The sequence below is a fragment of the Ambystoma mexicanum genome, chromosome 4q (assembly GCF_040938575.1).
Source record: "Ambystoma mexicanum isolate Mex_15411 chromosome 4q, UKY_AmexF1_1, whole genome shotgun sequence".
Lineage (NCBI taxonomy): Eukaryota > Metazoa > Chordata > Amphibia > Caudata > Ambystomatidae > Ambystoma > Ambystoma mexicanum.
In genome coordinates, this window is record NC_090928.1 from 667,343,269 (window position 1) to 667,369,042 (window position 25,774).

General features: G+C 46.3%; 1 protein-coding gene across 2 annotated transcripts in view; it reads right to left on the reverse strand.

The window, feature by feature from the left end:
• The window catches only part of CLHC1 (clathrin heavy chain linker domain containing 1), a 660,301-nt gene that overhangs the window by 443,898 nt on the left and 190,629 nt on the right, over positions 1-25,774 (reverse strand). The gene's annotated exons all lie outside the window — the stretch shown is intronic.

A 25,774-nucleotide genomic window follows, 5' to 3' on the forward strand; every position in this document is an offset into this window, starting at 1 on the left:
AAAATGCATTTTCATGATTGTTTTTCATATTGCGCCATTCATTTTGGGCATGGGGATGATGGCCCATGTTCCATACGCTTTGACTGATGCAGAGGCCCACCAACTAATTAAAATCGACACATTCCCATTTCAATAATCTAGTACACATTCTAAAACACTGGTCAACCCTACTCAAACCAATCCTACCTAAAAGTGATTTATTTCATTATAAACCTTGATTACCGGTGATACAAATAACTACGCACATGTCCAAATGTGTAAACGACCAGGTAAATGAGAAGGAATCAATTGAGTACTTGATGCTACCTTTAGCGCCGCCAATTGTTCCTCTTATTCTCCTTCTCCGCCCCTCCATCTTAACTTAGTGTACACTCCACCTCCTCCTTATTGTTCCTTCCCGCACTACTACTTCTTTACTACTCCTCTCGGGCTCAATCATCGTTTCTCTTAATATCTACCACCTCCTAACTGCTCCTCTCAGGCACCCCCTCCTCCTCCATTCCACCTTTATTCTCCCATACCTTTCCATGACATGCCCCAAGGGTTGTAGTGACAAGAGTTGGTTGTACTTAGTAAACTAGCCCTGTGGTTAGGGCACTTGTACAGAAATTGCAAGGTTCCCTGCGGTTTTGGTTTGGCCTGCATGTCTTTATGCAGCTTAAACCTTCAACAAGACGTGCAGCTATTTTGAATCAGCATTCTGTGAGAGTTCCATTTCCTTCCAGACATGCTGCTATGGTGAAGTTACATTCTTTCATGCCGCCCAGGTTACGGCAGAACGCAGCAGCCCTGGTTCAAAGGTGACTGCATAAGAGAGCTCTGTTGCTCAACGCTACATCTGATTAAACCATTCTACCACATTTTCTGTATTTGGTTCATGCAAACCCATGATAACAGGCCCTCAGCCAGAGAGGAAAAGGTTTACATTTCTTTTTACACAACAATGTCCATTCGGTCTGACTGGCAGGTTTCTGTGGTATGTCACATTTGACATTCCCTTTAGAAAGTTGCTACCATTACTTTAGCCCTCACTATAGTGACAAGGCCAGTAAAGTGAAAGGAGGGTGTTTGTCTAACTATTGGAGGGGGAGAAGAATAAGTTACTTACCAACTGTAACGTTCTTTCGACTGGATGTTCCTCCCACGTATTCCTCATCTTGTGATATTCGTTATCGCCAGCTTCGCTGCTTCGAAATTATTTTTTCAGCAGAGGGCGCTGTACTCGAGGTCGTGGCGTCGATTGTCCCTCGACAGGCTCCGTTCCGTGTCGACGTCACTGCTGGTATAAATAGCTCGAGCCGCGCCCGTTGGCTTCGGTTCTGTTTTTTCGAGGAAATGTTAGTGGAACACTCAGACGTGTCCTGTGACTGATGGGCCCATCGTAAGAGGAAAGTGTAAGAAAACGTAAACTGTACTGCGGGGTAGGCTGGGCGGGTCGATGAGGAATACGTGGGAGGAACATCCAGTCGAAAGAACGTTACAGTTGGTAAGTAACTTGTTCTTTGAATGGATTGTGTCCTCCCACATATTCCTCATCTTGTGATAGACTCCCATAGCAGTGATCAATTTGGAGGTGGGAGTGCTAGTTATTGTTTTCATGGACGGAATGAAGTACCGCCCTGGCAAATAAACCCTCATTGGAGGAGGAGGCATCTAAGCAGTAATGCTTGATGAAGGTATGCATTGATGCCCATGTTGTAGCCGAGCAAATGTCTTTTGCAGGGACTCCCCTCTTCAAAGCCGCAGAAGTAGTCATTCCCCTAATGGAAGAGCCCTTTGCCCATCGGGTGTGTCTTTTCCTGCTAATCAGTAGCATTGCAATATAGCCAGAATGATCCAGCGGGATATAGTTTGTTTTATCACTGCTAACCCCAATTTACGACCTGTTTAACCCACAAAGAGTTGGTCATTTTGATGTAATTTTGACGTTCTTGAAATGTAAAAACTGAGGGCCCTTTTGGGGTCCAGTCTATGCAATCTCTCCTCTTCTTTACCCAAATGAGGAGGAGGATAGAATGTTGGTAAAATAATTTTTTGTGACAAATGGAAGTCAGAAACTACTTTCGGTAATAAAGATGGTTTAACCTTAAGAACTACCTTGTCCTTGTAAAAGATGGTATATGGAGGTTTACATGAGAGAGCCTGTAGTTCACCAACCCTGCGGGCTGATGTTAATGCCACAAAGAGGACCGTTTTTAGTGTTAAAAGTCTCAATGGACAGGAATGCAGACGCTCAAATGGTATACAAGTTAGAAATGTAAGAATTAAGTTTAAATCCCAAGTTGGGACATGAAACGGTACTGGTGGATATTCATTGGTAAGTCCTTTCAGGAACTGAACGATTAATGGAATTTTGAAGTAAGAAACCTCTTCCGAGGAGCGCTTGAAAATTGACAGCGCAGCAAGATATCCTTTAATTGTTCTGATCTGGAGCCCCAGATTGGCTAGATGCAATCGGAAAGAAAGCACCATTTGGGGTGCCACATTGAAAAGGGTCCACATCATTATCTTTGCACCAGTTACTGAACTTATTCCAACGACATCGGTACAAAGATTTCGTTGCTGGCCTTCTGGCCGAACGCAAAATCTCCATAACGTCATCCGGAAGATCCCAATCCTTGTATCTCAACCTCTCAGAAACGACGCGTGAAGGTTGAGTGTCTTGACCTCTGGACGGAGAACCCGATCTTCCTCTTGCCAGAGAAGATCCTCTCTTTGCGGAAGACGTATTGGAGTGCAGATGGACATGTCCAGAAGGTCCGCGTACCACGTCCTCCTGTCCCAATCCGGGGCAATTAGGATCATGGTTTTCCTAAACTTTCTCAATCTCCTGATTACTTGAGGAATCACAGGGACTGGAGGAAATGCGTACAGTAGGGGGGAAATCCCAGTCCACCACAAACTCGTCTCCTAGAGCTCCTCTCGGGGGAAATTCCCTTGAGCAATACTGTTCGCACTTCCGGTTTGGCTCGGTCACGAACAGATCCACTTGAGGGGTTCCCCAAAGGGTGAAGATCTCCAGAAGGACTTCCTGAGCTAACTCCCACTCGTGGGAGACTGTGCTCTGCCTGCCCAGAGCGTCTGCCGCCGTGTTCTGCTCTCCGGCTAGGTGAACTGCCGATAGAGAGATTTCTTCCCGTATTGCCCAGAACCAGAGCTCCATTGCTTCTCTGCACAGTGGTAGTGATCCTATGCCTCCTCTTTTGTTGAGGTAGTACATGGCCACTGTGTTGTCCGTCATTATCAGGACATTCTTTCCTTGTACAGAGGGCAGGAATGCCTTCAGCACTAGTCTGATTGCCCTCAGCTCCAACAGGTTGATGTGTAGTTTGGACTCCGATGGAGACCAATGACCGCTGATTGTCAGATCGTTGGTATGAGCTCCCCGCCCTGTGAGTGAGGCGTCTGTTACCACTGTTATCTCCGGCCATGGTTGCCAAAAAGATTCCCCTTTGAGGATGATGTTGCAAGCCCACCATAGTAGATCCTGAGCAACTGCGCTCGGGACTTGCAGAAGATCCAACATACTCCCCGAGAACTGGGACCACTGAGTCCTGAGGGCCCAATGAAGGGATCTCATTCTCAATCTGGCATCTAGCACCAGAAAAATGCAGGATGCCATTAGGCCGAGCAACCTCAAAAAAATCGAATGCCGGCAGATGCTGGTCTTTTTGGAATTTTGTTACCATCTGCAGAATGTGGAGAGCTCTTATCTCGGGAGGCGAGGCTTTGCCCGAGAAAGTGTCCAAGACTGCTCCGATAAACTGGAGTCTTTGGGATGGTATCATGTGGGACTTCTTGAAAATGAGGGAGAAGCCCAAATTGTGAAGGAAGTGACAGGTGATCAACAGATATGTTTGAGCTTGTTCGGGAGAATGTGCTCTGATCAACCAGTCGTCCAGGTAGGGGTAGACAGGAATCCCCCCTCTCCTGAGACTCGCTGCCACTACCGCCATCAGCTTGGTGAAAACCCTCGGGCGGAGGTCAGCCTGAATGGCAGAATTCGAAACCGATAGTGAGAACCGCCAACTGCGAACCTCAGGTACTTTCTGTGCTTGGGATGGATTGGCACATGAAAGTAAGCATCCTGAAGGTCCAATGATACCAACCAGTCTTGGAGTTGAAGAGCCTGAAGGATCTGAGAAAGGGTTACTATCTTGAACTTGTCCTTTCTGAGGAACTTGTTTAAGTTTCTTAAGTCCAAGATGGGTCTCAATCCTCCGTCCTTCTTTGGGATGAGAAAATAAGGGGAGTACCAACCCTTGTTCCTTTCCGCTACAGGTACATGCTCTATTGCAACTTTCTCTAGCAGGGTTAAAATTTCCTGCAAAAGGAGTGGGTCTGGAATTGTGGCCGAGTTGGCTCCCGGTGGATGATCCTGAGGCCTTTTTAGGAAGGGGAGGCAGTAACCTTGAGCTACTGTTTCCAGTGTCCAAGCATCTGAAGTAATGCCCCGCCATTCTTTCAGATGCTGAGAGATTCTGCTTCCCACTGGTGTATTGTATGATAAGGCCTCAGAGTGATTTGGAGGCGGCTGCATGAGCGGCTGAGGGTAAAGATGCCGTTCCTGAAGATGGCTTTGTAGTCTTTACTGCGTAGCACGGTGCTTGATGCCATGAATCTTCTAATACTTTCAGCAGTATCCAGTCCAGACTGGAGACATTCCCCCATTGCCTACTTCCCGTCTTTGACAATATTCAGGAAGTCTTTCCTTTCCTCGCCTTCCGGAATATGTTCAGCCACCACCGAAATGCATTCCCACAGGGTATGTGTGAACTTTGCCAGGGTACAGGTGACATTGGTTGACTTTAAGGCCATACTACTGGAAGTAAAAACCTTACGGGCCCAAGCAGCAACCTTCTTATCCTCCCTATCCGGAGGTCTGGATGGATATGCAGTTTGCCTCAAGGTTGTTGCAGCCTGAATAACCAGACTTTCTGGAGGGGTATGTCTATTCAGATACTCGGGATCAGAAGTAGAAGTTCTATACTTCTTCGGAAAATTGCTGTTTACTGCAGCAATGTTGTCAGGGGTTTCCCAGTTCTTTTCCACTGTTCTCTGAAGTGCCCTATGGAAGGGGAGAACTGGATCTTTCTGAGGGCCCCGAACTATTATGTCCGTCATTTCGTCCTGTTCAAAAGTGGGTGAGGCTCTACCCCAGCCCATATATTCTACCACTCTATTCATTAAACTCCTGTACCCTGAATCTGCATGTTCTGCAGGGTCAGGTCTAGCAAACTCCAATTCAGGTGATGTGCCAATGCCACTAGCAGAATGCAGAGTCTCGCACAGGTCTCTCATCTTAGATGCAGGGTCTATAGGTTCCTCTGGAACCTGTCTAGTGCTATATTGCACTCCAAAAGGAGAGATTTCCTCATCCTCCAAGCCAGTTTCTTCAAAAATTGAAGACAGACTTTAAAAAGTCTGATTTTGGTAAGGGCGTAAATCTCCTCTCTTCCTCCTGATTTTTTGTCGGAGGAATGGAGGGTTTCTTCGATGGTGTCGAAGGAATCTTCGACGATCCCGATGAAGTCTTCGACAAAGGCGTCAAAGACATTTTAGGCTTCGATGTCAAGTTTTCGGCGACAACTTCTGCTTTTTATGGAGGTATCAGTGAAACACTCGACTCTCGAGGATTTCTCGACAATTTGTTGACTCGAGTTTTACAGGCTTCACCCATACTACTGGGTTTTACCGCAGTACTTCCCGACTTCCCTGTGTCGTCCAATGGAGCGACCAGGGTCTGGCTCTTTTGGGGTTTCTTTGAGGGAGTAGAGGCCGCATTCTCAAAGACCTCCATCATTTTTCTTCTAAAATCCTCCCATTTTCTTGGGGAATCCGATTTTGTAGGACATTGAACCAATTCAGTCGATGTATCGGATGATGATGAAGGAGATCTATATCTCCTTTTAACTTTTTTAGAAGATGAAGATCCCCTCGATCTACTATGAGATCGGGATCTCCGAGTGTTTTTTGTGATGTTCCGATTCTTTTGAATCGGATGATTTTTTATGTCTTTTCGACGAGGCCTTCGAAGTGGCCTTAGACGCCTCCCGCCCCACCGCTAGTTTACCTTTCCTCTCACCGAGGGCCTTCTCTGTCATCGACTGACAGGAGCCACAGTCGCCGGTTCGATGATCTGAACCCAGGCACCAAAGACAGATGCGGTGAGGATCAGTGATAGACATCTTCGAACCATAGTCGCTACACTTCTTAAACCCAGTCTTGGGTGTAGAAGCAGTAGATGATGATGACATTTTCTGACAAAATCTCAAAGCGCGCCATTCACGAGAGCGAAGCAATCTGAAAAACGGAACTGAAGCCAACGAGCGCGGCTCGAGCTATTTATTCCAGCAGTGACGTCGACACGGAACGGAGCCTGTCGAGGGACAATCGACGCCACGACCTCGAGCACAGCGGCCACGTCTGTAAACATTTTTCCGAAGCAGCGAAGCTGGCGGTTACGAATATCACAAGATGAGGAATACGTGGGAGGACACAATCCATTTGAAGTAGTAGTTTGGAGGGGGAGAAACAAGGGGGGGTAGTAGGAGGGAAGGAGTAGTGTGGTTTGGAAGGAGTAGTAGTGTTGAGGTGGGAATAGTAGTTTGGAGGAGGGAGCGGTAGTGTGGAGGGAGAGTAGTAGAGTAGTGGAAGGAGAAGTAATATCCAGGTTTGGAGGCAGGACCTAGGAGGAGTCAGAACATCGAAGGGACAAATATTGGTGGGACGAGGGAGGCAGAGTGGATAAGGAACGAGTAGAAAAGGCAGAGGTGAGAGGGAGTCCAAATATAAATCAAACAGGTTATGTGTAAGGCATCATCCCAAATCTCATTAGAACTCTAACCACTGGATAGTTCATAGAGAGTTAGGAATTTCCTGAGGGAGTATAGTGAGCTAAGGTGTTCAGCCTTTAGGTCCTCACCACTAGCAGAAGATAGAACTAAACTGTAGGGGGTCAACTATTTGTATGTCTGTATTTACTAACCTGTGTCGAGGGACAGTTGGGCTAGGATGGAAGGATGGACATAGGGCCTACACAATCTTCAATAAAAACCTGTGACTTGCCTCAGAGACTACAAGTGATTCTTATGCCATCTGTAAAATGATGTACAATAATTCTTTCCTAACCCAAAGCTGGTGTCTGCTTGTTAACTGAACACGATCTCCCGGGACTATCGGGTTCTCAGGTAAAGCAAACTGGGATTCCCCTCATGGCATGGAACAAGGGGCCATTAGTTTACCCTTACACTTCCTAGATATCGGGGGGGGGGAGTGAGTAAAAGCAACAGCAATCTTTGGTTCTCCAGAGGTTTTTGATTAAAACTCCTATCAGTACTAGCCAACATAGTCTATGGTGGCTGATCCTGGAAGTCCTAATTTAAGACCTGCAAGGACTGAGGGCCCGTAGCAAGCTGTAATGACAGAGAAGGCTGACAGAGAAAAGCCTGCTGGAGACATTTCAGACACTGGGAAGTCTACAAAATGCCAAATGGTGAGAATATCTGGAGTTGGATGCAAGAGCAATCAGGGTGCTGGATCCCTAAAGACATAATGGGTACAACATCTCTGAAACTGCAGTATTATGTATATGTGAGTGGGCACCATATCCCTGGAACTGTGAGATTATCAAAAAGTGAATGGAAAAATGATGTCCCTGAGACGGAGTTCATCAAGGAGTGAGCTGGGTACTATATACTAGCTCATAACCAAAGGAGCTAAAAAATGCAATAGTTAACCACTCTTGAAAAAGATTAATCTTGATAAAAGAACCCATAAGTCCATAGATCAACCTCTAATCTACCACACATAAGGAAATCATAGAGAACATAGCATGCAGCCATCTCATCCAATTCACAGAAATGCACAACCTCCTACACAACAATCTATTTTCCAACCCCAGAGAAGCACACTTCTATATATGAGAAAACATATACTGTTAGCACTAGATAACAACCCTCCTACCTACCTGATCCTTCTAGACTTCTCTTCAGCGTTTGACACAGTCAGTCATCCCACACTTCTTAAACAACTGCAGATCTACCTGGGCATGCAAGACTCTGCCCTGAAATGGATTGAGTCTTTTCTCTAAGACTGCACCACCAATGTAAAAATCAGATTTCTTATCAGTCCCAAGGGAAGCTACTTAAGGTGTGACTTAGGTGTGGCTCCTTATACCCATGGCTCTTTAATGCCCAGATCAAGCCCCTCATGCACATTATAGAAACATTCACACCTACATTTAAAGTATACGCAGACAACACACAACTTCCCTTCTCCATTTCCGCAAACATCAAATCCAACAACTATATCAGCCAATGCTTTACAGCCATACAAAAATGGATGTCACAAAACAACTTATGCCTCAACCCCAGCAAGACAGAGGTCCAAGTCTTTGGCACCCAACACATTCACCACCTTCCTTTTATATGGTCCGCTGACCTAACCCTGTTCACCTACTTCAGAAGCCTAATATAGACTAGCATATCCCTTAAACCACAAATAAAAGGCCACACCAAAAAGAAACAACCTCCCAAAAAGAAACGACCTCATACGCATCATCAGAAAGATACTCCCTGGAGATCCAAGATGGCCGCCGGGATAGGGAGACGCACATAGGTCGCGCTCCGCCCCGGGCCGCCGCTGAATTGAAAATAAAGCACCTCGGAATCGTGGAATCTACCACGACAACACTCCCGGGAAGTGCAGGGCAGCACTCGGCAGCGGGAGACGACCTCGCATCGGCGGGGGACACCCAGACGTGGCACGCGGGAACCGAGCGGAGCGGCCGCCCCTCCCCCTCCGGAGCCGCTCACGAGCTCCCGCAGACGAGGGGAACCATCAGGGAGACTCGGGCGGCCGCTGCGCCACCCAGCCCACGGCGCGGCACCCGGATAGAGCAAACGAGGGAGAGGGAGGGTGACGGCGCGCCCCCCCCACCCCCCCCAAGGAGGAGACGAACAGTGGCTGGGGTGAGGGTCGGCAGAACACCGCGCGGCCCGCCTGGAAGAAGGAAGGCCAGGCACCTCGAAACTCGTCTTCGGTCGCCCGGAGGCGCACAAGGTGAGCGCACCCCCCACCCCCCCATCCACAACACCAATAAACTCGGGGGGCATCCCCCCAAACATCATACCAGCCCAACTCCGGGGCCGAGAGGAGAGGCGGAGCGCCGAAGAAGGGGGAAAACAAGGACAAATTAGGCTCGGCCACCCCTCCCCCCCCCCGGAGCCACTCACAAGCTCCTGCAGAAGAGGGGGACCAACAGGGAGACGCGGGCGGCCGCTGCAGCGCCCAGCCTACGGCCCGGCACCCGGACAGAGCACACGAATGAGAGGGGGAGCGCCGAAGGGGGAAAAAAGGACAATTCAGGCTTGACCACAGACGAAGCCCCTCAACCCCACTAACAACCCCACATAACAGGGGGGAAGCCAGTGAGGACTACAAGCAAGACACACACCCCCCCCCCCCCGAGGCCTCTCAAAAGCACACCGCCATTCCCCATACCTGGAGGAGAAGAGGATCCCCCAAGGAAGGCACGTCTAAATCAAAGGGGAAGGGGAACACGGTACTCCCGAATTCGCAGTCCTCTAAACAAGATGCGAACCTTGTCCAAATGTGGTCGGCTGAACCACAGATCCACACCAGGGGGAGACCCCGGGAAGACTCCCCAGAGGACCGCAACCACACCAATGCAACTCCAGCCCTTCCATCAAGGGAAGACATGCACTCCTGGTTCGCGGAGCTACAGGAAAGGTTTATGACCACGGTCCAAGACCAGTTCACCTCAATGAGAAACGAAATGAAACAGGTAGTCCAAGAAGTGAAGAGAGACATCGCCCAACTGGAAGAGAGAACCGACACGGTGGAAAAAATAATCCAAAACCTAGAAGAAGAGACAACCCAAAACAGTGAGACCCAGGAACACCTAGCACGCCTAACCCACAACCTAGAGATCCAGTGCGAGGACTTAGAAAACCGATCACGCAGATCTAACATACGGATCAAGAACATCACGGAGGCAGTACTCGACAAGGACCTCAAGAATGCAGTACAGGAAGTCTTTAGAGACATTCTGGAGGCACAGGAAACGGTCACCATAGGGATAGACAGAATCCACAGAGTGGGCCCAAAAAGAACAGGGGCGCCCGGAGAAAGACCCAGAGATGTTCTAGTAGCCCTATCTTCATACCCACAAAAAGAACTTGTTTTAAGAAAGGCGCGACAACTGGACCACATCAGGATGAACGGGACGGACATACAACTGTACCAAGATCTAGCCTCGATCACACTACAAAAAAAGAGAGATATGGCACCGCTAATCAAGGTACTGGTGTCAAAGGAAATTAGATACAAATGGACATTCCCTTTCGGCCTACTGTTCAGCTGGGAAGGCAAACAACGAAGAGTGACAACATGTGATGAGGGACTGCAAATAATGGACATACAAACAGAGGAAACGGCGGAATCGCACAACAGAACAAGGGGCGGCTTGCAGAAAAGGCCGAGAGGATGGGAAGAGATACGGAAAAGAAAGAAGCAAAATGGGTAACCATTCAACTCAACATTAGCCCACGGAAAACACTAATTGGCGGCCCGGGAAGGGCCCTCTTGGGATCGCAACTCAGGAAAGTCTGAGATCATGCGGGGTTTAGGACCCCCCGTGAAACTGTTACCGAGCATTTTGAGGGCCGGGAGCGATAGGCGCAACGCCCTAGCAAGCATAGGTACCCGGGCCCTCCTCGGGAAGTTATACGTTCAAAAGTTGGAAGTTGGGGGGTTGGTGAGGGAGGGGGGGGAGGGAAAGATTCCGGAAGACGCACAGTTCTCACATCGTAAGGAAATGGGATTCTCCCAATCTCACAGTACGAAATGGGAAAACTTAGAATCCTAACATACAACGTACGAGGATTGAACTCCCCGATAAAGAGAAAGAAACTGGAGTCCCTGCTGAGGAGAGAAAAGGCGAACATCCTCCTGCTACAAGAAACGCACATCAAAGCACAGGACAAGCAGAATATACGCCTCAGGGGATATCGGATATGGGCACAGTCGAATGCCACGGACAAAAAAGCGGGAGTCCTCATAGCCATTAAAGAAGGAGCTAAGGTCACTCTAACGGTCAGGCACACGGATAAAAAAGGGAGACTAGCAATGGTCAACGTCCACCTGGACGGGTCCCATCTAACTCTGGCCACAATCTACGCACCAAACACGGGACAAGACGGATTCATTCGAGAGGCTCTGGAGAAGCTAGAGGGCTTCGCAAAGGGAGAGGTGATCTTGGGAGGAGACCTAAACCTGGCATGGCAGCCACAAATTGACAGAAGCACAGCGGGCCCCTCCACACAGAGTTCCCCCTCCAAACGACTCAAACAAAAAATGGACCAACTCGCACTCTGCGATGTGTGGAGACTGCAAAAGGGCCAGCAGAGAGGCTACACCTATTTCTCTCACGTCTACAACACAATGTCAAGAATAGACTATTTTTGGGTTTCGGTGGGCCTTATGGGGAAAATCCAAGATATTGAAACAGGGTCGATATCCCTGTCGGACCACGCCCCACTGTGGCTGGAGCTAACAACCCCAGAAAAAGGAGGAGGGCTGTGGCGCTGGAGGCTACCACAGGATATCCTACAGGATCCAGTAATGGGAGAATCAATTAGGGACAAGATATCGGAATACTTTTCACAAAACGACACAGGCGAGGCCCCACTAAGCACGGTCTGGGAGGCATTCAAAGCAGTGACCAGAGGCAACTTCATAGCCCTGAAAGCCTCCAAAGACAAGCAAAGACATCGCTGGGAAAAAGAACTCGAAAAGAAAATTTCGGACATACAGGAAGAAATTATATCCCACCCTACTAGAGCCTTAAAAAAGGCCCTAAAACACACACAGGGGCAATTGGAAATGCTTCGAACAAAAGTAGCAGAAAGATCCCTCCAATTTCTAAAACAACGGCTATACATAAAAGCCAACAAGGCGGACAGACTCTTAGCAAGACAGCTGCGAGAGAAACAAAAGTCAATAAACATAATGAGCATGCAGGACAAGCAGGGAGAACTACATACACAAACCACAAAAATAGGGAGAATCTTCATGGATTTTTACCAAAATCTCTACACCTCGGAACAACCGAACGAAGCAGACCAAGACGCTTATTTGCAATCCCTCCCCTTAAAGAGAATCCCAGAGGAAGACAAAATAGCACTAGAGAACCCGATCACGGAGGAGGAAGTAAAAAAGGCAATTGTGGCACTCCCAACAGAGAAGGCACCTGGACCAGACGGTTTCACCGCCCCATTCTATAAAAAATATGCAGATTTGCTTATCCCCGTCCTCACGAGACTTTTAAACACCTTTAAAGAACAGGGCAACGTGACTCAATCAATGAATGAAGCAAAGGTCCTGGTATTCCACAAAAAAGGGAAAGACCCATCCCTCCCCAGTTCATACCGCCCCATAGCACTGATTAACATTGATGCAAAAATATACACTAAAATTCTGGCAAACAGGTTATCCCCTCTTCTCCCGTCCCTAATAAACCCAGACCAATCAGGATTTATCCCAGGGAGACTCACGCATGACACCTTGAGAAGAATAATACACCTGGTTGAGAAGTCCGAGATCACCCAAACACAAGCAGCCCTGCTCTCATTAGATGCCGAGAAGGCTTTCGATCGGGTGGAATGGTCAATACTATTTAAAACACTAAAACATATGGGTTTCGGAGACCAGTACATAAAAATGGTGAAAGCCAACTATACCTCCCCGTCCATCAGGATAGCCATTAACGGGGCGGTCACGGACAAAATAGAAATAACACGAGGCACAAAACAGGGATGCCCAATGTCCCCTCTCCTATACGCCATTTTCCTGGAACCACTTCTAACTAGAATAAGGGAGACAGAAGCCATTACGGGAATAGAAATGGGAGGCTCACAACACAAAGTAATAGCATACGCAGATGACATGCTGCTAGCCCTTAAGAACCCGGGAACAGCACTTCCTCAAGCTATTAGAGAGCTAGAAACCTTCGGGGCGATATCGGGCCTCAAAATTAACAAGAACAAATCAGAACTCTTGCTCTTGTCCGGAGGGGGGCAGGAAACGGAAAGAATAGCAATCTCGCAAAACCTGAAAATAGCCGATAAAGGAATTAAATACTTAGGGGTCACACTAACTAGTAAGATAGAAACATTATACAATGAGAAATACCCCCCCCTACTGGGAAGGGTAAAGAGACCTGGAGCGCTGGAACCCCCTAATGGTTTCATGGTGGGGTAGAATTCAAGCCATAAAAATGGTCATCCTTCCCAAAATGCTTTACTACTTTCAGGCTCTCCCAATCAAGGTCCCCAAATCATTCTTTAGAGCACTGACCAAAGCCATCCCATCCTATATATGGAACAAAAAACCCCCTAGGATTGCCAGAGCGACCCTCACTGCCCCAACAAAGGAGGGGGGAATGGCCCTTCCACACTTTCGCAAATACTACATGGCCGCGCAACTATGGGTCCTGAGAGAATGGCTGGGGGACAATCAACAAACAATATGGGTGTCTCAGGACAGAGCGGTAGCCAGAGCCCCTTTGGAGGAAACACTATGGAAAGCAAAACAACATAGGCACCCCAACCTTCGCATAAGCAAAATCATGACGACCTCCCTCGAGGCCTGGGACGAGCAGACAAGGAAGGGCATCATGACCACAGTGGAGGGGCCTTTCACACCCATCTGTCGTAACCCACTGTTCCCACCGGGAATGGAACAGGGAGCCTACGAGAAATGGGAAGCAGCAGGAGTCACAAAGATAGGCGAAATGTTCCAAGACAAAGAAATAAGGTCTTTCGAAGACTGCAGAGAACTAATAAATCTAACGGAAGCAGACAAATACAAATACGGACAGCTAAGACACTGGCTCACAACCACAGACATCAAAACAGCTGCCATAAGGGATCTCAAGCCATTCGAGAAGTTTCTAATCACCAACTCAGGAACAAGAAAATTGATCTCCTCGCTCTACACATTCATTAACACCACTGGGGAGGAACTCAAATGGTCATACATGGTCAAGTGGACGAAAACATTGGGGGAGGAAATCCACAAACGGCAGTGGGAAGACCTATGGAACTCCATACCGAAAATGACCCGATCAGTCCAAAAAAGAGAAATGTGGATAAACATAGTAACCCAATGGCACTACACTCCAGAGAGACTACACGCCATGTACCCACAAACAACAAACACGTGTTGGAGAGGCTGCCCGGAGGTGGGCACATGGAGACACATCTGGTGGGACTGCCGGGAAATCAAAACCTTCTGGTCTGAACTGAAGGTGGAAATTGTAAAAATATTTCCAGAGGCCGAATTCCTAGGCGAAAAAGTATGGCTTTGCGGATTCAAAGATCAGGCAGCTAGGAAATTCAGGAAATCACAATGGCGGGGCTTCATGGGTCTACTAATACCCGCCTGGGCGTCAATAGCCCAAAACTGGAAAAAACGAGAGCCCCCACTTATGTTCACATGGCTCCAGAAAGTATGGACACAACTGACCATGGAGAAGCGAACACATACATTACAAGGAACGAAAGAGACCTTTACAAAGGAATGGGGAGAAATACTAGAATATCTGCAATCAGATTACATGGAGCAATGGTGCCCTCATAATATAAGAATATCGGACTTAATGAGAACATAAACCTGCACAGAAATGAAGAACAAACAAGAACCTTCCGGGGTGGGAGGGGGGTGGGAGTTGGGGGGGAGTTGGGGAATGGTCTGGGGTTCACATTGTTGTAAGAGAAAATGTTAAATAAATCTTTTAAAAAAAGAAAGATACTCCCTTAGTTGGAACTTAGAAATTAAATCAAAAAAATCATTGTTATCTATTCAAGGATTGAAATTAAGATTGGTTGACCAGGAGCAAAACGTAGCTCCTCGGATCAGCAATCACTGTTAGGCCGGAGCTACCCCTGGGGAACCAGGAGCCAGGCAATAGCACACAGCAAATCCAATATGTGTGGATGATTTAGACTAACTTTTTGTCCATTACATATTATACAATATGCTTTAGATGTTCTTATGCAGTCCTTTATACTCCCATTAAAACTGACCAGAACTAGGATCCTCGGGGCAACTCCCCGGATCCATGAAAGAAGCTAAAGTGATCTTGATACATAAATGAGGTAAGGATCCGACTGACTGCGTGTCTTATCGCCCCATAGCATTGATGAACGTCGATGCCAAAATCCATGCTAAAGTCTTGGCCAATCGTCTAGAATCCATCCTCCCCAAACTAATTCAAGGTGATCAGTTGGGTTTAATAAGGGGTAGACAAACCTCAGATAATGTTAGACGTCTGACGCACCTGATTGAAAAGTCCCATAAAGAGAATATTCTGGCCCTTCTTTTGGCAATCGACGCCGAGAAGGCTTTCGATCGGGTTGAGTGGGGGGTTTTTGTTTGTGGTCGTGGATCGAATGAGATTCGGATCGGGCTTTATTGCGCGGGTGAAGGCAAATTACCAAAACCCTGTCATACGTTTAGCGTTAAAGGGCCAGGTTTCAGCACCGATACGTGTGGGAAGGGGCACCAAACAGGGATGCCCGATGTCGCCGCTCCTTTACGCCCTCCACCTGGAACTGTTTTTGGAAACGGTTCAAGCGGCTGATGACATCAAAAGGTATCCCATTCGGAGGCGAGACCCATAAGATCGCAGCTTTCGCCGATGATATGATCCTCTCATTAACTTCCCCGATCATATCTTTGCAGGCGGTGGCAAGAGAGCTGTACAGATTTGGGCAAGTGGCAGGCCTAAAAGTCAATGCCCACAAGTCTGAAGCTCTCCCCCTGACCCTGACGCCCTCTGAAATCCTGGACCTCAGGAAGGCGTACAAATACAGATGGGTGGAATCCTCTCTGAAGTATTTGGGGGTATACTTGACCAAGAATGTGGACCGATTGTACATAGCGAACTACCCTCCTTCAGAAGGTGAAATCTAAGTTGGTGGACTGGGGCCCCCTTGAGATCTCGTGGTTGGGTAGAGTCGAAGCATTAAAGATGTCAATCCTGCCCCTGCTCCTATATCACTTCGTTGCCCTACCGATACATGTTCCTGCATCCTTTTTCAGGGCTCTGCAAAAAATAACCAACCGGTTCTTTTGGAATGGAAAGCGCCTGAGGGTGGCGGCTCCCATTATGAAAGCTTTGCCTGACAGGAAGGGTGTGGGGTAGCTGGATTTTCGAGTGTACTATTTAGCAGCGCATCTCAGGGTCATTAGGGACTGCCAGAGGAATGACAGGGGCAAGGTGTGGAGACCAATGGACAGAGCGGTGGTGGGTACAGACCAGGAAGGCATTCTGTGGTTGCCGAAGCAAGATAGGCCATGTAGAATGTACTGTAGTGCAATAACATCGGCGACTGGGGATGCATGGGACCAGGCTGTCCGTAGAGCCCGGATCACCACCTTCCCTTCCCCTTATTCGCCCCTGCATGGTAACCTGCAATTCACTCCGGCAGCCACTCCCGCTCCGAGCTTTGATCTATGGTTTTCTGGGGGATGTAGGATGCTGCGGGATTTGCTGGTGGAGGGGGAGGTGAAAAGCTTCGAGCAATGTAAGAAAGACTTTGGTGTGGGGGAGAAGCAGAGATTTTCATACCTCCAGTTCAGGCACTGGATCTCCCATCCGTCCGTGAGGCAACTGGGTTCACGCTCTCTTACCCAATTTGAAAAGTATCTGGACACTGACTCGGGGGACAGGGCGGTGGTCTCGTCCATCTACAAACTCATAAAACGGGAAGAGGCATTACACTCCAGGTCTTGCATAAGTAAGTGGGAGAAAGATCTAGGGGCTGACATAGTGGAACAGGAGGGGCTTAGGCTGTGTTCCCAAATTATGAAACTTGCCAGGTCTATTCAAATCCGGGAGATTTGGCTGAAGCTTTTACTGAGATGGCACCGTACCCCGCTCAAGTTAAACAAGATGTACCCCACGCTTTCAGAGTTTTGTTGGAGGGAGTATGGCGAAGTGGGATGCTGGGCTCACATTTGGTGGGAATGCCCAAAACTTGATGTATTTTGGTCTTTAGTCTGGCAGGCGATAACTCGGGTGTTGGGTCCTTTGCAGGATGGAGGTAGGGGGCGGGACTTATTGGGCCTCAATGGGATGCTTGCCACCCTGTCCACCAAAGCGGAACACAAACTATATGCGATAATGATGATGTCGGCTGCATTGGTCCTGGCCAGGGAGTGGAATTCCAAAGACCTCCCTCAGGAGCATGAGTGGGTTGCGAAATTGTGGGCACTGGTGGCAATGGAGTGGCTCACCTACGTGATCCAGGGCGTGCACATGCGGTTCTACTCGGAATGGGCCACTCTGTTGTCCTTCTTAAAGGCGGGAGCCCGCCGGGCCTGGTGCCCCAAGGCGATGGAACTACTGGGCATAGTTCGCCCTCAGGACGAATCGGACCTCTCAAGTTAAAGAGTGGTTGCCATTTTCCTTGTCCTATTTGTTGAACTTGATCGCTAAGTGAACCTGTAGAATCTTGGTGGGAGGAGGGGGGGCGGGGAAGAGGGAGGTAAGGGGTTGTTTTGTTTATTTTCTTCCTGTTACTGGTTTTTGTTGTATAAGTGACAAACGGCTAATAAAAACTTATTGGAAAAAAAAAAATGACCAGAACAAAAATCCTGAACATTACCCACAAGACCATCCACCCTTTAAACCCTTTAGGCCCCCAAACATTCCTTTAGCTTGCCCTCCCATGCAGATACCTATGGTCATCAAATAAGACTAAACTAGTATCTCTCAAATTTCAGCACAAAAAATGAAGGCAAATCATTCTCTTCCATTGCCCCACCCTATGGAACAAACTACCAGACTACATTTTTGAAGATGGGGAATTCAACCCTTTCAAAAATAACTATCAACAGACTAGTATATTGCCAACCTTCAATAACTAACCTAACTCACCACCTACTTCAACCTTCATACACCTAACACTTCACTGGGATAACTCCACTCCCTCCTTCAATTGGACACCCCGTTTTTCAACTTAATAAGCACTTAGACACCCCAGACGCCCCTCTATACTGCCCCCCTCCTTCCAAATTGGTTAACACTTTCCCCACCACCCCTTGTCCCCCTTCTTTCCTCTCCCTTTTACCACAATTGCATTTATGCCTCCTTAGCAATTCTGTAAATACTCTTGTGCCATGAAAGTATTTTCTTATTAACCCTAATTAAAGGTCCATGGTCTAAAGTATCCACTATTTTCCCCAAGTTGAATTCCACCATCTTTTTAACATCCCTAGTCAAATAAGCTCCCTAAATACTTCACATGGGACCCTTATGCTTGGACATGTCATGTTTTGTTTCATCCGCGCCCTCACACTTACAGGTTTATGGCTGCGCATTATAAATAAACTAAAAGTAAAGTCCATCTACAATTCCAATCTGAAAAATCCTTCCTTATACAAGTCCCATCAAGTGGGAATACTTCAGTTTTGTCCCAATTAATCTTATGCCCCCGAGAGATTACTCACCTTATCAAAGATATTCTTCAGGGCTACACTAGCCCCTCCAGATTTGCAAGAACAACCACCATATCGTCCGCATACGAAAGAACTTTAAATTCTTTATGCCCGAACTTCAACTCCCTAATGCCCTGCCCCCCATGTATGCAGGCCAACAATGGCTCCAAAGCGATATTGAACAAAAAAGGCAATAGGGGACAACTTTGCCTTGTCCTCAGAGTTAGTTCAAAGGCCTCAGACAACACATTATTCACCCAGACCCTTGCTTTTGCACCACCCTGAAGACATCCGATTACCCCTAAAAACCTATTCCCAAATCCCATCCTTTCCATTGTAAATCTCAAATACTTCCAACTTACCCTATCAAATGCCTTTGCCGCATCCATAAAGACCAATGCCGCACTCAATAACTCTTTTTGCTGTAAACTCAGTATGTCAACTAGAGTTCTTATATCTTACCCAAATCTATTTTTCATAAATCCCACCTGCGACTCATGAACCAATTTCCCCATACATGCTTCCAGTCTACTTGCCATCATCTTTGCAAATATCTTCACATCCACATTTAGCAATGAAATGGGCCTATAATTGCTACAATGTTTACGATCCCTTTTCCTCTTTTGGTATTAAAGTAATCATTGCCTCACTCATTGACTGGCATAAATCTCCTTCTCGCACAAAGACATTGAACAATTTACACAGAATAGGTGCCAAATAAGTCTTAATGTCCTATAAAACTCCACAGGTGTACCATCCATTCCCGGAGATTTACCTATCCTAAGCTGCTTAATTGCCAGCAGAACCTAATTCGTCTCAACTTCCATCTCCAATTTCTCACCTTCCTCCGATGTCAGTTTTGGAATGTCTATAGCGGCAAAGAAATCCTCTAATTACACTTGAGAGGGAAACACTTCTTCCGTTTACAACTCCTCATAGAATCTCTTAAAACATTTACATATAGCAACATTTTTCATTACCAGATCCCCTTGTTCATTCATAATACTCTGAATAAACGATTTCTCTGCCATTCCATTCAGCATATTAGCAAGTCGTTTCCCACTCTTGTTCCACACTCCCAACATTTTTGGGGAAAATAGTGGCTACTTTAGAAAAAGATATTAGTAAATGGGAGCAGTTACCTATGGGGGTTTGGGCGAAAATCAATGTTATCAAGGCGACTCTTTTGCCGAAAGTGCTTCATGTTATGCAGTCCTTGCCTTTGAAGTTTTCAAAAAAAACGATATCATTTTTTGAAAAACGCAGTCAATAGATGGTATGTGGGGAGAAGAGGAGGCCGAAGATTCCGAAATTCATTTTGATGCGTAGTACTAAATGCGGGGGGTTTTGGGTATCCGGATTTGGAGCAGTATTATAAAGGGTTTATTCTGAAGAAAGCAGCATACTAATTGGCAATAGAGAATCAGTCAGAGTCCTTCTGGATGTTGATTGAAAGGAGTAAAATGTCTGGATTTAAGTTGAGTACTGTTGCTTCAATGGGGAGGCTACCTGGGAGGGGTAGTAAGTTGCCAACTATTATTGCAACTAAAGATGTGCTTGTTTGGTGGTTGAATGTTTTAATGGGAATTTGTATCTCAATTACGGGGCCTCGATTTGGCTTAATCCAGGTTTGCAGATTGCCAATAAGCTCATATATTAGAGGAGTTGGGTCTCAAAAGGGGTTTTATGTATTGGGGATGTGATACTGGATGGTCGTATGTTAACATTTGAGGAGTTACAGGGGACGTTTCATCTAGCTAAGAGGGGAAAAAAGAGTAGATTTAGAACGTTAAAAATGCTGTTGAGTGAGAGGCTTACAATGTTGATGAGTCCGTTAGAGGAGGTACCGTTGGGTTACAAGATTCTCATGTCATCGCCAAGAATGGTGAGCACATACACTAGTTTAATGCCAGCGAATTATGCAGTTATAGATTCGGGGAAGAGAGTACTGGAGAAGTGGGAGGAGGAATTGGGATGCAAGATTACGGAGAAGGAGTGGGAAAATATATGGGGTGTGAGGTATAGGAGCAAGTTGGATCTCAAGTTGCGGCTTCGGCTTATTCATCAGAAAGTATTCGGCCAACTGTATTGGACGCCAGTGCATATGTGTAAGTTGGCTTTAGTTGACAATCATTTGTGTTGGGGATGTGGGAAGGAGAAAGGGACACTTGTTTATATGTTGTGGTATTGTTCTCGTGTGTTGGACTTCTGGACAACAGTGTTAGACTACATACGATAGTGTCCATAAGTCTTCCTAGGATGCCTCTACAGGTGTTACCTCTTTCAAGAAAGGGTTGATGCGAGGTTGCTCAAAGATATGGGCAGTGGATTGATAAGGTGCTTATAGTTGCGGCAAAGCAGGTGCCGATGGTATGGAAGACAAGGAAGAAACCTTGAGTGACGAACTGGATAAATGATGTATTGATGTTATCAGGGTTTGAGAGGGTGATGTTCCAAAGGCATGACAAGGGAGATAAGTATCTAGCTCTCTGGACGCCATTTAATGAATTATATGGTGAGTGAGTACCTGAGGATTGTCTAAGTCTAGTATGGTTATTGAATTGATAGTGAGGATTGGGGTGTTGATCTGGGATCTTTCTGTTTGTTTGATTCTATGTTGTGTGTGTTTTTCTTTTGTGTTTTTTTTGTCTAGTATGTGGGAGTGTCTTCGTATTTGTTTACTAGTGGTGTTTTGTGTACAAAGGATTTATGGCTGGGTAAATGTTCATGAGGAGGATTAATTTATATTGCCTTAAGTGATGCAGATTTTTTTTGGTGTACTGATTTGGTCTTGACATGTTTACCTATGTAACGTTGAGCTATGTGATGCATATTTCGTTGAACTGCTGATCATTGTATTGTCAATATATTTGTAATTATTAAATAAAAGTTGGAGGAAAAAAAAGTCCATGGTCTGTACTGTACATGGTTTTTACACGCTGGCTGCGACCAGATGACTTTGGCAATCTGGTTCCTGTACATAAGATACCAATAATATAAAAATACATAAATATACCTGAAATAGGATTATGTCAAGGAGTGACAAGGGAACTGTATTTCTGAACATTAGCACTGCACTACATCCCTGTGAATGTACAATTAGTGAGCTGGACACTATAACCCTCAGACTCTCTAAAGGATCCCAAAGCCAGATGGGCTCTCTGGCCCTGAGGCCTCGAGAAAAATGCAGGCATATGACCCTGGAGCTGGGGGGGGGGGGATTAGATAGCTACAAAACTAGAGGGAGACCAGTATCCCTCACATGCACATCTTTATTGCAACCACACCACAACTACACTGCATCCACAACACATCAATTATACAACCACATCATACCATTCACAACAGGGCCACACTCGGCCGCACCCACCTGACAACCATACATACATTAAACGCGCCTGAAAAGTTAATCTCAAACTAACACGTGTTCTTGCACAACCACATCTTAAACAAATCATCACCAGAGCCATTTCACAACCATATATGCTATAACACAATATGCAACCACATATTGACCCCATGCACATGCAAACTACAAAATTGGGCAGTGTGCTAAACAAGATCAACTGCATTACACTGCAGCAACATCAGAACCACTCCCTCATTAAAACCGTAATCCAATCACATCCACATGAAAACATCCACATCCCAACCTCATCCCATAACTACCACATATACATCATCATAACCGTGCCATAACCACAATCGTATAACCACATCACAGCCACATCAAACTCACAACATAAGATCCATGCCACAACCACATTATACATATCCAATCACAACAACAGGGAGGATAGCTCAGTGTCCTCGAGTGTTATAAATACCTGCACGATCCGAATGTACAAGGCCTAGTAGGATTGCTCCCTCCTACCCCCCTCAGTGCATTACAAATGAATACAAAAAGTATATCCTAGAAACACTTGTGTAGAGGCGCGTTATAAATTGATATCCATATAAAAAAAACATACGCATCCTAATACTACGATACAGAACATACATCTTGTATTGCTATGACTAAACAAGACACAAGTCTTACCAAAGCTAGGGTTTGTAAGTTAGACCCCAACAGGAAGGGCAGCAAACTTGTTTAGGGCTAGTGAGAGCTTTTGCCATCTGCCAAAATTCTTAAAGATACATACTATAATAGGGGCTCAGGTGGCAGTCATCTGATCCATGATGCAGAAAGAGTGCATCCTAATTAAAGCTTTGTTAGAGCAGCAGTCATTTTGGTGGAGCCCGTGCAACTGTTTAATTTGGGGAGAAGGTTGCTAAATGTTGCTTTAAAAAGTTTTTTTCCATGATGCGCGTTCTACATGTTTGCTGCAATGCATTTTTTTCAGGTTTTGACATGATGTATCTGTAAACATACTATTCATTGCTAGGCACTGTCATGTCACCATAATTACTTCCATATGGCCTACATACATAGTAATTACTTTTACAGTAGACTGAGCTAGAGCATTGTGGCAACATTTTTCTATACAATTTCCCCCGAATCCAAGAAGCCTAGGTTTATCTAACCAGAGTACCAGTATGTTTTTTTTTTTACATTGCATGGTGTTTTCCAAATGGTTCTCATGTTCAGTGATTTTGCCATATCCCTTGCATGTCTGACTCAACGTAGAAAAGTACTCCCTGCGAGATTCAAAACATCCATTAACCCATCATTATAGCTACTCAGATTTGGGCTCAACCAGAGCCATATCCAATACTCATTACGAGTATGGCAGTGCGGGAACAAAGTGGCGGTAAGGGAATTACCACCACTTTTCCTGCTCCGCCAAAGTACGAGTTTGGCCCTGGAGTGGGGATTTACTTACAGCATCATGCTGGAGGTAAATCCTCCACTTTCAACCACAAAATCGGCAGAAATCGGTGGAATTACCGCAGCAGTAATTCCCCTGCTAGTCATTTCCGCCAACATCCCCAATGGAGTCCTATGGACTCCAAATTAATGGGGACTAACACTGCCAGCGCCACTTGGCGGTAACAGTAATTCTGTCAGGCAGTAGTTTAAGTCATTTGTGGTAGTTTTAGGTGCCCTAACAGGGATTCAAATAAGAAATCGATGAGCAGGAGCAAAAAGCAGCTCCTAGTTCTAGGGCATCTAGTAAGCACGAGCAATCTCTGCGGGAACAAGAGGGTACTATATAGAAAGCTGCAGATATAACTTCCACATGGGGATGTCCACCATATGTACTTTACATATGAACCACATGCTATAAATATCCCTTTAAATGTGTCTGGTTTCTGTATACACTTTTCTAAAACATCTAGTTAATGTCACATAGGTATGTTTATACAGGGTCGGACTGGGACAAGAAATAGGCCCGAACATCCAAAAAAAAGGTGACCACACCCCTCGCCTCAAAAAAGTGTGGCCCTCAAACCATCATCCGAGAATCACGTCAATTCACGACTTTACAGAAAACGCTTCTTATGGAGGGTTCATGCGTCCGTTGCATGTTATGTTTTGTGTAAACGCTTGAGAAAGTGATAACATTCCATTTGTTATTTTTTTAAAAAACAACATCACATAGCTAAATACTTATTTTGCAGAACGAACCAAACTCGAGGCAGGTCTACTCGTTGCACCAGTAATGAAAATAGAGTTGCATTTAATAAGCAGTACAGCCAAATGATGACACCGGAAAGTACCTTGCCAGTTGTATTTATGCTCAAATATTACATTACAGCACAACTCAGAAAATATATACAGGGCACTGCAACCCAAGCAGGGAAGGAGGGTTATGGTGACGATGGTTGGAATGAAAGGGGGGTGGGGGGCAGCAGGGAAAGCGGAATGAGGTTTAGGGAGAGGTTATGGATAGGTTGGGGATGTTAGGGTAAAGTTTTGACCACTGCGCATGCTTCCAGCAAGCTGTTACACTCATAGAAACACACGTCCCTGCTTCCGACGCTACACATATATACAACATACATGAGGTAGTGCAGAACATAGCTTAGTTGTCACCCAGAGTGTCCCTTATTGTCTCCTGCGATTTCGTTGTGCCAGGATGTGTTGTAGTAGCTGTTCAAATGTTGCAAGAGTGCTACAATTAGTGCACATATCAAACACTGCCACATGTGGCTGTTCACGTGCATGTACACATGCAGGAGATTTAGAGAGGCCGCATATGGCTACTAAACATGCACAGTAGGGGCCGCATGTGGCTCTGGTAAGTGGTAACGTGTTAGTTAGGGCATGCAGGAGTAATCAGTTAGTAACGCCTTAGGAAGGTGTTCTGAATTGTGTCCACGGCTAGCAAGCCGCTATCCAATGATTTATGGTGCTGCGCGTGCCTCGGAAGCGCTAATTAGTGTTGTGTCTGTTACGCGACATGCAGTGTCTTACTGGTACAGTTAGCTTTATAGGAAGCAGGGGCCAATTGTCTCTGTCTGGTGGGGCTGAGCCCCCTCGGTGACCCCACTGCTCCCAGTGGTTATGCAGAGCACTGCAGCACTTATTTGTCAGGCTAGGGGCCGGGATGTCGATCCGGTGGGTCGTGGCCCCTCGCAATGGATATGAAGCCAGAGACGTGTCTTCTCAGAAAGAGGACTTGAGCACAAGCACTGTGCCTTTGTTCCTGCGCACGCACAATGACATGCCACTCCTAACGTGGCCTTCCTGTATTTCTGGGCCCAAGTGCTGCTGGGAAACATAATTTGGTAGGCAGTTGCCCTACAAAAAAAAGGGCAGAGAGAAGTCCTCTAAAAGGTTGGATTGTCCATTTGGGGATGCATTTTAGTTTTTGCGGTGTCTTTGGCACTATTAAAATGTCTTTGGCACGACTAATGCATATATTCCTTGCGTGCCTTTCCTGCTTGTTGGGTGGTGCCTCCCCCTGGCCCCAGCCGGAACATCTGTGAACAGTCTTTTTTCTGTTGAAAGTCATGTAGCTGGACTCAAAATCTGATACACAAAGATGTAAAGCTGAATGATTCATATATTGTCCCCTGTGATGTTAATATCGTCTTGATGAATGGTACCATCTTCCCAGAAACAGAAACTTTCTGATTTTAAGTTCTGTTTCACCCGTCTCACTTTGATTGGACAGGTATTGGTTTCAGAGTACATGTATTGCACATTTCAACTGAACCAATTCAAAGTCGTAGGAATTGAAGTGATGATGGTCAAATGTGAATCCTGCAGGGGCGTGGCCAACACGCGAACAATGCGGACGCGAGCCTGGTAAGCTCCCGCGGGCGCCAGAATAATCCTGCGTTTACATCCTGATTTCTG